A 13,204-nucleotide genomic window follows, 5' to 3' on the forward strand; every position below is an offset into this window, starting at 1 on the left:
CAGTGGGCCAGTAATGTAAGGTGCGGCATTCTTAAGTAGTTAAGGATGCAAGTCATTTAGACCACCGGCCTTTGAACAATCGATACAAGTCAGTTCCTTTTCAACAAACTGTACACTGATATCCGTTAATTTAAAAGTATTTACAATTGTTTGCAATATATGCATATCATTAATACCAAAATTATCATTATTATGCATATTCATTCATACCAACATTATTAAACATTTTATTCAATTCATCAGCTATTTCATCTTTATCATGACAATGTTTTCCATCAATAATGACTTTCTGATCAGGAGCTTATGAGGTTTTGTTTGGTAATAATTTTTTCATCAATTTCCAGGTTCTACCCATATCATTTGTCTGTTCAAATTGTTCTTTATAATACTTCCTTCGGAAGTTTTTTTGTTTAACTTATTTGCTTTATTCCTAAAGTGTATAAATCTCTCCCAATATAAAACATTTCTCGTTTGAAGAAATTTCTTTTTATTATGATTTCTTTCTCTTGTTAAATGTAAATATTCATCGTTAATCCAAGGAGAGCCATTTTGTTTCTTTCGAACCATAGTGAAGGGAGCATGTTTGTTACTTAGTTTAACAAAGTTCGATTTGAAGTTGCCCCACATTTCGTCAACGTCTTGCGACTCTGAAAAAGAGCAATCCCAATCAGTTGCTGCCAAATCTTGTAAGAAGAGGCTCTTGTCAAAATGTCTGAAAGAGCGAAAGGTAGCGATTTTGGGCGTGTATTTGGGAATCGACGCTTTCGTAGTTACATATACACAAGAGAGTGATCACTAAATCCCACTGACTAAACTCCAGAATTCAAAGAACCCATTGAATCGGTGGCTAAGATAAGATCTATATATAAGGATGAACTGGTTGGAGTTACGCGGGTGGGAACATCGATTAGCTGGGAGAATTGTAAACAGTTACAAAGTTCGTTGACTTTGTTTGAAAGAGGATTTTTTGTTAGCATGTTACAATTAAAGTCACCAATAAGAAAGATCTTAGAATAACGCAAAGAAACACGGTCTACTTGGGCTTCCAGTAACTCAAAAAAGGAAATAGTGCAGCTGGGTTTCCTGTATGCAATTCCAAGTAAAACTGATGGCGAGTTTGAAAACTGAATCTCGACCCACATTAATTCAATATCGTTAGTTTCTATGTTATATTTTCTCACATGATACATTATCTTTAATATACCATGCTACACCACCTCCGGGTTGGTCTCTATCTTTTCTTTCACATCTATAGCCTCCAATGGATAACATATTTGAACCAATCTCCTCATTAAGCCATGTTTCTGAAAGTGAAAGAATATCATATTGGTTGTTCCTTAAGAACATAGATAATTCATGAGTTTTGTTTCAAAGACTTCTAATATTTAAATGTGCTATTTTCATTCCTTTACAAGATGGAAAATGTGAATTTTGTAAAAAAAATCGGGGTTTTCCACAGATTCAATTTTGGCATTAACTTGATCGGACGTATTGTACAATGGTAACACTTTTAGAATATATTTTGGATACTTCCAATGTAGAAATTTTTCAGATGAGTTATACTGATGAGATGTCACACCCGCACAGCCACAGGTAATGTGAACCCATTTATTACACTCTGTACCAACAACGCTTATTGGATTGATTTGACAGATGGCAGACAACATACGCATGGATACTTGAATACCATTACAAATTAACAACGAAGTATATCACAGGCAAAAGTCGTGGTAAATAGGAAAATTCTAAAAACAAAATCAAAATAGAAAGGCGATATGGTAAGACATATCTCAAGTTCTTACAACCGGGAATTGAGTCTCTCGAGATCACGGTCTTTGGTGATGGTGAATCGGTCGCCTCTGGGTGATTTCACGATGATTTTACCGTCTTGCGTCCATATTTTACAATCTTTCTTTGTCTGGTCTCGCGTGATTTTCCAGAAGAGTTTCGATCGTCGTTTCGTCAAGTTCTCGTTGATGAAGACAGTTTTGTGCTTCGAAGATTGCTTCCTGAGGTTGAATCGCGCTTGGTAGACCTTTTCTCTCACGCGATAATTTGCGAATTTGATGATGACGTTCCTTGGCTGCGATTTCCTTCCCTTGTTCGAGATCGAGGTGGCGGCAGACGACGGCTGTTCGAGGAGGGGTCCTAATCGATGAGAACGGTCGATGTCATCGTCACGTAGTTCGATTCCGAGGTCCTCCTGGCATATCGTTTTGATGATGGAGTCAGTGTTTTCGTCCGCCTTCTTCTGTATTCCAGCAAAGATGAGGCAATTTCTCCTGGAATATTGTTCTGCCTCATCCATGGCGGTTTCCATAACGCAGATCACGCACGGCCGCTTCCAGGGACGTCATTTTTTTCATCGCGGCTTTCAATGTCGAATTGCAGAGATTGCTGAACTTCCTCACATATGGCAGCCTGGAACTCATTTAGCAGCTTGTGTTTTAGAGCGTTGACGAGCTTTGTGATAAAATACGAGTCAGATAGCAGATTTTCCACAGCAGCTTGTATAGTTTCAGTCAGCTCGACATCATCAACTCCGTTTACAGCAGGATCACCATACTGTTTCTTCTCTGCAGTACACGGGCTATCGCTGACTTTGTTTGTAGTGATGGCCCGTTTCGGTCGGTCGTTAGCAGGCATTTTGTGAGGTATAGATTGTTGGTCTATTGTAAAGTATATGTTCGGCGGAGCGGTACTTCACACACGTCTATACATTACGGTGTTCCGATAATCATAGACAGTCCTACCTGTCTATAGCGGCCATCCAAGGGAGATGGAAAAGTGGCCGTTATAGACAGGTGGCCGCTATAAACAGGTTATCCAATTTTGCATGCATTGCTTACATTGTACATGTACAAATATATCATCGTTGTATACATCATTCTGTAAGTACTTATATGTACATTATCTGTGTGTGTACATAATTATGCACACGTGTGTTTCATGCATTGAACAATGCCGGTGTTCATGAAATGTGTACAGTCGTGAAGAAATCGTAACACTAGTGCATTATCATGACTGAATGAGTGATGAATGCAAGGTGGCGATCACTGAACGTTGCCCATGAATGATTGGCACAGCTACAAAGCAGAAAAACACGCTGCATTGTCGGCTCTGTGGCCGCTATAGACAGGTTAAAATCTACTGCGAGAAACAAACTTTGTGGCCGCTGGCCGCTTATAGACAGGTGGCCGCTATACACATGGTCTTTAACAGGGTTTTTCTCTCGGGGGATTTTTCAGTGGCCACTATAGACAGGTGGTCGCTTGGTACTTGGTACTTGGTAGTAATCCTCCAAGAGACCCCAAGCGGAGTTTAAACTGGAAGTGGCGGCAGAGGGTGGACTCAACTCTGAACTCAATTTGGGAGATTATATTTTGAAACCACCGTTAAGGCAGGTTTGACTGTATAGGCCTACATATATATATATATATATATATATATATATATATATATATATGTATGTATTAATAGTATCGCAGAAGCGCTGAAGCCTTGAAGAAGAGAATATACTTTGTAGAGTTCGAAGTGGTTGACTTGCGAGTGAAAAGAGAAGGAAATCAGACAGCAAATAGAAGGCACATTGCTTTACTTGAAATATAATCGTATTATACAGTATGTAAAAAAAAATACAATCAGATTTTCACATCGATAACACCCAATATGATTAAACTGTCAAAATTCTACTTCTGGGTCTTAAAATATAACATCTTAGCTCTATTTTGCAGAAAACCCCATTCAATTTGGTCAAGCAGTCACAGAGAAATGCGGATTGTTGTAAAGCATGTCATGAGTCTGATTCTTCCAAGTTTAGCACTTCGATGCTCTTGTGTGTGAATACAACAGACAGAACTTGGAGGGAAGAGATTCCTGACATCCTCTACAAAATTCTTCATTTCTCTTTCACCACTGAAGCAAATCGGATGTGGGCAATGAGTTACAGTTTCATACCCTGAATTTGTATTTAGATTGATTCACTATTTTTAAAGATATCATTGCGGAGGGCCCCGTTGTATTTTTTTTTTTTTTGGGGGGGGGGGTCATACAGTACATTATGATAACTGGCTCATAGGCACTTTCACTAATCAGCCTGTGCTTGCTGAAGAACAGCGTTAAAAGAGCAAGTAAGAAGGTTGCATTAATTTTGCATTATTTGCAGAAAAAGATAACAAATACTCATCCCTTGTTTCCTTCACAATCAAAACATGCAATTTTCTCTTCTTTGAACATATAATACTTTGCTTTCTTTTGGACCATTTCTCTTTCAGTAAACATTCCATGCTTATTTTCATGGCTTTTTGTTTTGCTTTGTATTTCGATTTGTTCTGTTTTGTATACTGTGTTTTGCACCCGGATATCCAGAAATTTTTAAGGTATTACTCTGAAGTTGGTGACAGGGGAAACACCATTTCATCATCAGTGGATTTAGAAATGCTGTATTCGTCCTCTGAGAACTATAAACACGTTCTGGGTCATTGTGATCATATATTGAAATATATAGATTTCAAAGAAACCCAGCACATCACCGGTTCGTATTCAAAAGTGTGAGAGTGTGTGTGAGTGTGTGAGTGTGTGTGTGCGTGTGTGTGTGTACCCTTCTGTGCCCTAAAACAGATATTCAACAGTTGGATCACGCTATGCAAAGGGGCAGGCAGCAGGGGGTGGTGATGTGCCCATGGAAGTTTGGCAAAAGCTATGATATCACTACTACTGTACTAGGCCTACTACTACTACTACTTTCACTACTACTGTAAGTGCCTATACTGTTACTACTATTACTACTATTACTACTACTACCTAATAGGCCTACTGCTCATACTGCTACTACTACTGCTACCACTACTACTACTACTACTACTACTAATAATAATAATAATAATAATGATAATAATAATAATAATAATAATAATAGTAATACCATTGTACTCTTGTTACTACTACTAGTCCGACTATGAATACCTACTCCTATTAGTAGGCCTAACATACTACCACTTATAGGTTTTCTCGCCCAAGTTCATCAGACTTGCATTCGATTTAACCATGATTTAACCATCCGATCATCTAAGTTCGAGTGAATTCGAATGAACTCTCCAACACTTCAATTCCTATTCAACTCCTCTTATTGTCCCATCGTCTCAACGCCCCCCCCCCCCACCCCCGCCCGCCCTCAACACGGGCTGCATTTCCCCTATTAACACCACTCGATACTTTTGTCCCCCCCCCCCCCCCCCCCGGCTGCACAACCCCTGGGTCTGGCACACTCTGCACTGTAACACCACTCTATCCTTTTGTCTCCCCCCCCCCCCCCCGGGTCTGGCACACTCTGCACTGTAACACCACTCGATCCTTGTGTTTTACCAATCCCCCCCCCCCCCCCCCCCCCCACTGCACACGCCCTGGGTCTTCGTTCGTGAGGCTAGGTATACTTCAGTATCTTTGGAATGGCGATGTGAAGCAATTATTGCGAGTCCGTGTTACTACATTGTATTACCAAGTGCGATTGTAGCGTGAAGTTACGAGAGACAGTGACGGGAAATGGAAATTGAGAAAGTGATGAAAATGCCTTATTGAAGACTACTAGCTTTATTGTGAGTTTATTACAGCTCATTAGACAGTTGTGAAACTGGAGTTGTTTACAAAGCGCTCTTAGTTGAACGTGCTTGGTAATCACAGTCAGGAATTCGGAATGTTTTAGGTATTCAAGATGACCATGTCACCGATGTATCAGAAATTAGTGTCTGGAATTAATGTAGTCCCTATTTGTGATATGTAATTTGGTATATGTAGTTGGAAAATGGAAGGTTAGATTGGTGTGTTTAGAAATAGGAGTGAGACGAATAATTTTCATAATTGTGTGAAATTTTGCTGTAAACAGAAATAGAGAGTAGGCGGATGAATATTAGTCATTTTCCAGGGGTTGAGTTGCACATGAATGCGCCCTTTGTGCTGGTCGTATTATATGTACCGCGGGAAATTTGGACACTTGCACTGCACACTGCACGACACACACCTCACTTCGCACTCTCGCACCGTAGGACAAACAACCTGCCGCAATGGGTTGAGTCTGGCTGTTTTCTGCCTGTTATGATGTCTTTTGGTTTTTGGCAGTTTCTTTTGGACAAGACAAACTGTAAGTCCTTTACATTGTGTTATAGATATCAAGAGAAAGATATTTGTGACAGTATAAAAATCCGTTATTAGTTAATTGTATACATTGTTATAAAACTGACAGATGTCGGGTGTAATTTGTTTGAGTCAAACTAATGACAGTATAATGACAGAGATAATTGTGTGGATAGTGAGTCCACGAGTTTTGAAGACAATTTATTGTGTATCGCATCATAGCTTCTATCTTGATCTACATTGAAAGTAATTAAATTTGCAGATTTAGCAAAATATATATACGTATAGTTTTCACATTTTGGGAAGTGCTCGCTTGCACTGCAAAAAAAAGGGGGATCAGTTTATTAAGAAATGAAATGTTGAATACAAACTTATGATTGTTTTCCTGTTTCTTGAAGGGTTTCCTTTTTTTTGTGTGTCGATTTACTGACACCAATAAAGTCAAGTGAACTACAATCCTGCGTCCACTCATTCATTTGAGTCCTGGGGTCTATCACCACATCATCACAGCCCCCTAACCACCTATCCACGACAACAGCGCCACCTAGTGGCTGAAATCAAAATCTTTTTTTTTTTTTTTTTTTTTTTTTGCACAACCATGATTGTACAAACATTTAAAAACGTACAAAAGTAAAAATACCATAGAGTTTAGATTGTTTTGCCTCAATATGAAGACTGGAAACTAATACAATCACACAAAAACAAATAATAAAAAAAGTATCCACTTATAATTCGCACGTGATCTTCCTCCCTTAATTTCATTTCCAAACGAGTATACGTCATGGCGTCCTGGTTTACAGAACACAACGAATACAACAGTGTGGTTTTAAAATCAGGCCAAATGGAATCGACTTCTCCGGTGATGCTCTGATTGTTGGAGACTTGACGTCAGAAGTGATAGTTTACATCGAATTTATCATTTTCAACCTGCAGAGGATGTCACGAGAGGCACGTGAGTTGCTGTGGTTTGGCTGCGGGTTTGAGGCCTACTGAAAATTGTTGAATTCCCGACAAGCCCGATGTTGTAGGTTATGGTAAGATTCAGGTCTGCAATTTATATTTTTCCGTTGTTATGCCATTGGAGATATTACTAATGGAAATATGTGAGTAACTGGAGTTGTAGAGCTTGTTCGTAACAGTATAGGTAGTAATAGAAAGCGCTTTGCATAATATTCATATCACGTGCTCTTAGCCGTGCCGTTAGAAACGACATATCATGCAAGTAACGTGCTAATTCTCTTTGCCACTATTGTAGCTAAATAATATAAGAGCCAGGAAACTATACAGAAACTCTACGAAAAAAAAACAAAAACGCCCATGCTCCTTTCAGGGCGAGAAGGCAAGAATGTTGACGACTTGTGGAAACAGTGTTTGCGAGAAGACAAGAACACTGCTTGTTTCGCACGAGAAAGTGGAAAGACGGCAGCCGCATGATAACGAAATTCACCAAGGCACCTTATTGAGGACCAGAAGGCTAGAGGGACACTTGTTCAAACTCGTCAAAGTACCAAGGCGCCCAGGCGAGTGTCACAGCAGTCGCCCTCTGTCGTCGTCTCGCCCTAAAGCGCATAAAATTTGTTATGAAGAAGGTGTCTCCGGTAAAGTTAAAAAAGACACCTGGGCCCCATTTCATACAAAGTTGATATGATAGCAACTCTTTCTGGAATGGCAATTGTCATAGTAACGACAAGAATCCAGCTTCCTGATTGGCTGTTGCTATTGGAAGTTGCCATTCCAGCAAGAGTTGTCATTCTAACATCTTTTATAAAATGGGGCCCTGATCTCACCGCACGTCAATCGTTCTTTCGAAAGCATGCACTTCACCAAACCCATCATCAACATTGCCTTGGTCGTATACAAATGGTTATTTGGTATAGGTTGTTTTATTTGTTATTTTACTTGCAATGGTAGTTGCTCATCGTAACTGTTGTTTGTAAAGCAGCCCTATATGCCGTCGTTAAAGGAAAATTTCAATTATTGTTATTACTGTTATTATTATTATTATCACCATTATTACCATTATTATTATTATCATCGTTCTTATATAGTGCGTAATACCTTTGGCAAGGTCTCTATGCGCTTTAGAGGGGAAAAAAGATAAACAGGAAAAGATAATTATACAGAAACAATAAAATGCTGCACAAATCATCGTCTACAATCACTATGTTACTTTTTGAACAGATAAGTTTTTAAAAATGAAGTGGAAAGTTTGTCTGAAAAGAAGGAGTAAAATTTTTATCACAATAATGAAAATTTGATCGACTTCGGATGAAAAAGAAGAAAGTTATGGCATGTGGAAGATCCATCAATTTTCAGGAAACCCTTCTTAAACAGTCAATTTGCGTAATCAAATGATGAAGCGATGATGTCATCCCCTCACATCTTGCCACATGGTTTGTGCATACAATTTTGGAACATCCAGATATTCATTACAAAAAAAAATATATGCCCCAGTCTAAAATTCTGATATGTATAACTGATCGTTATTCCGAAGTTATTCAACGAAAAGCAAACACCATGTTTAAACTTTAATAATAAAAACATGGACTCGTCCTATTTTTTACACGATTAATGGAAAGTTATGAGTTGATGACATCATTAGCTCACTCATTTCCATATTCATATCAACTGTGCGAGAACTGTTCTGCAGAAATTAGCGAACCTTCACAATTTCATAACTTCCTTAATTTTCATCCGATTTTGATACAATTTTCAGTGTTGTGCTCATAGTTATAACTGGACTGGAATTCCTCTTTAACTCCTCGCTTGTACACGTGGTTACAAGTCTCGTGGCGCATCTCGCTGCCCTGCATCCTCAAACTCCCACACGTGGCCGTGTTCGCTATGTTTGTTACAGAGCAACCTTGTCCCTATATCTCAAAGAAGTTATATCTCTTCTTCGATGAGTCGCGCGTTTGAGCAATCATCCTGAAGACCAAAACCAGTTGCCCGGATGCATGATTTACGAAGCGCGTCTTCCCATCGACAATTCTAGCGTATACGTTGTCAATAGTTACTATGGTTGTCTGTATTATTGTCATACATTTACGTCACTCATTTAAAATGTAAGGTTTCATTCATAATGAAAAGCATCAATATGTTAAGAGCAAAAACAACCCCTCCACTAGACATGCTAGCTATTGAACCTATACACATTAGTCACATCGATTTCAAGATTTATATACATTTTACAAACAAATTAATCGAACACTGCCCAAGGACGCTGTCTCTCATTTCCACACATTTAAATCATTCAGAAGTTTGATAAAGTCTTCTTGACAGCTCCTAGTTCAGTTGGCCATTAGTGTTTTTTTTTTTCTTCGATGCATGATTGTTACTTGGGAGTTGTTTGGCCTGCCTGCGAATGGTCTTGGTGGTGATGTAACTTGTCCTGGATAAAAATTATTTGGAATGGCAACGGAAAAGTCAAAGCATTACTGAGTGGAAAAAACCAGCTGCTATTTGGGCATACTAGTTGATGACTACAGATTTTATCCGTCGGACAATACAGTAATTATGGCAGTTAAAAGAAAGTTGCAATTCAAGTAGTAATAACAGTTCTGATATTCCACCGATTTGAAGTAGCAGAAGAGGTACCGCCAGGGGACTGAGTGGTTGTCCACTGTGTGGCAGAAGTGGTTGCCCACCGATGTAGCGTAGTATTAGTTTGCTTTTAGTGGACATGTAGCGACAATAGTGTAAGTAAACAGTAGAAGTTGCAATGATAATATGACCAGAAATTGTCATAATTCTCTATAGGTAAGGAACTATTTGCAGACGTCAAGCTCGTTCACTGTGTGGTAACAGTATGATTATTCTAAAGTTTTCGGTTTTAGAGTGTTTTCATTTACACAATGCGATCAACTTTGATTGTTTTGAAGTCATATTCTTATCATCAATCATTGTGAAAAAACTTGTTTGAAATATAAAAATCCACCGTAACACAAAGAAAGTTCGATGACTGATAATGAAGATATTTTGTTTCGATGCTCTCTGATAAAAATATGTTCAAAACGCTTCGTGGAGTCTATTTTTATCAAAACGCTTCTATATATTGCATGCTAAGCTAGAAGCCATATCAAATTCTAATATCCTTTGTCGCAAGTTGTTATTTAAAAGCTGAAGTATGTTTCCTTCGTATAATTCAGCAGAAACGTGAAGCAGCTTATTGGAGTGAAAACGACAGCCTTGAATGAGGCTTTCAAGAATCAAATAACACCTGAACGATGCATAACAAGTACGACGATACACCTCATTGGTGGACTGTGCTGGAAAGGAAGTAGACAAAATTGGAGCGTACTATAACGGAAGAAGGAGACAAGATTGGAGCGTAGCGTCCATATAGTATTGCCTTCCCTACGATGTTGCGACTTTCCAGTAGAGCTCACAGATTATGGCAACGTGGTAATGTGTACCAATAGGATTCCTGGAAGCAATGGATGAAATACATAATTCTCTCCAGCTCCATGGCAAATTCACCATGTCAATCAATTCTCCTATCTTGGTGTACATGCTGCGTCTTTGTTTCGAGTTTACGGTAATTGTTTGTCAATCTATCCATCAAATTTCACTTTTTCTAGCCATTCATATCAAACTTTGTAAAATTAATTATCGTCATATGTTTGTCTGTGTCTATCACTATCTTTCATGACATGTATATTATATGCATATTGTTTATACATATATTATACATCTATCATCTATCTATATTATATCTATCTATCTGAACATACATCTCACAACATCTCCCCTTTTTTTATGTATCGTCGAGTACTAGTATAATGTGCTATCTATTTTTACATCTTTTTCTGCCTACACATTCGTCAATACGTCTCTGCACACCTGTCATCTCTTATCCTCTCTGTCTATCTCCGAGCCACTGAGATCAACACTCCGTCAATTAAAGGTGATAAATCATGTAGAAGAGACAGCGAGAAGGATAAATCGATGGCTGGATTAGGCAAGCCACCTGCCTGTTCCAAATCCAACTGTGCGACTCCCAGGGGGGCCATTATGAGGCAATCGGCATAATTCAAAATCATATTCTGGGTTTAGAATATCATTGACCATTTTCATACGATATGCTGCTGTAATCACGCGCAATATACTTCTCTCATCCTTCATTTCAGTGATTTTTGCTGGTCAATCAGATTCACTAACGCGCTTCCGTTTCTTTCTTGGATTTGATGAACGACTGCTGCACGAGAAGGCCTAAGCTGATATTTTAAATGTATGATGCAGTATAGTCTGCTAGTTGCTCTAATCTCTCTCTCTCTCTATCTATCTATCTATCTCTATCTTTCTCTCTCTCTCTCTCTCCCTCTCTCTCTCTCTATCTATCACACACACACACACACACACGCACACACACACGCACTGCCTCATGTGAGGTATAAAAGTGGGAATGATGTTCAACTGCTAAATATAACTCCAGTGCGAGTGAGATTAGGTGCTGATCATCATCGTCTATCTTCTATAGACCATTTTGTAGACCAGCACACATATCTTTCCCGTCTTGAAATGATGTGTTAGGGAATGAAACATATTCTGAGCATCAAATTAATGTTGTCTAACGTATTGTTACATGCGGTAAAAAACGTTTAAAACTGACAATAATCTATAAGTTAAAAGTATCATAAATTACAGAAGATAAAAAGGATTGTCATCAATTAACACTTCAGACAGCCTCCAGTACTGCAAGCTATTTTTCCTTCAGTTCAATCTACCACCACTCGATTGATTAGTGTCATCAAATTGTGTGGGTTATTTTTTTTTTAGTTTAAACTTTTAGCTTGTCATAATCTTGTCCGCATTTTTTCCAATCGAGAGACTTATTTGCCATTAACTCACAGATTTGTAATTAGAATACAATGTCAAAGAAACATCCTTCATCCTCCCAGGATATGAGGGTGGATCAATATTATTCTCACACCGACACTCTCGAAAGGAAAAACAAAATCAAAGATGTTTGCAGGCATATATCTTTTAACTCTTCAGATCTATTCTTGTATTTCGGAGTTTTGTTAAGAATGTCTTTCATATTTCTAAACAAGAATGTTGAAAAGTTCAGGGGACACGTCGAGTAATTCAATGACCTCTATTCCCGCTTCAATGGACGGTGATGGAATCTATGAGACACAAAATGATTGCATAAGTTTTTATCCGTTTTCCACAGAATATGACAACCTCAACAGACAGCTCAATGTGAACAAAACTGTATAAGACTGATTTCACGTTACTCTTTGCTTTGTGATCGTAGGAAAGAAGTGCGTCTGAGAGCCCTGTATTTTTACATAGTGTTAATTGACAAAAAAAAAAGTTAAGTTAAATAGAAATGAGTGCATAATAGAACTAAGTTTGGATTTCCCCCTTGGTAATGCAAGGAATTTGTTATAAGATATCTTCTGCTGTTTCAAACTAATGTAATTACAATCGATTTTTAATTATGTAACATTTCCACTTGAGAGTAGGACAGGGTGTACTACTTTTAAAAGGGTCATCTTTTCACTATTTCTCTCCTATACCTTCTTATTCAACGCCGGTCTCTTACTCCAATGACAACTATGGCTTATTTCAGTTCTTTATCTTAATAGTTGAAAATGACAATAATGTATCAATTTACGCAAAATCTATAAATGAACATAATTATATTTTCTGTCCAGTATGAGCGCCTAAGAGATGTGTGTTAAAGAGGGAATATTTTATGTGAAAATAGAAAGCTGTTTTTTTTTGTCCTAAGCCGTCCTGTCAACTCCATCTTCTGCAATATCTATATACAGAGCAAAGTGGAGAGGATAGATAAGATACGTGAAATTATGGAAAAAACATGAAATCCTTCGAAAAAAGGGAATAATCCCTAGATGCTATAGAAACGACATTCGATGATCATGAATGGTAGTCTGGAAGAAATTGCCTCTGGGTTGTCGGTGTGGCCGAAAGAGAAAGAGAGCACATCGAGAAAATACTTGATACATAGACAGGGGCCACCGTTTTGGTTTCAGGTTTGATGATTGGTAGGGTCTGAAACCTTGCCTCTTCAAGCAAGACACGTACAACTTGGATAATTATTATCTTG

The sequence above is a fragment of the Diadema antillarum genome, unplaced genomic scaffold, assembly GCF_040938485.1.
Source record: "Diadema antillarum isolate AM-2024a unplaced genomic scaffold, OU_Dant_1.0 seq00000059_RagTag, whole genome shotgun sequence".
In the NCBI taxonomy this organism is placed as follows: Eukaryota; Metazoa; Echinodermata; class Echinoidea; order Diadematoida; family Diadematidae; genus Diadema; species Diadema antillarum.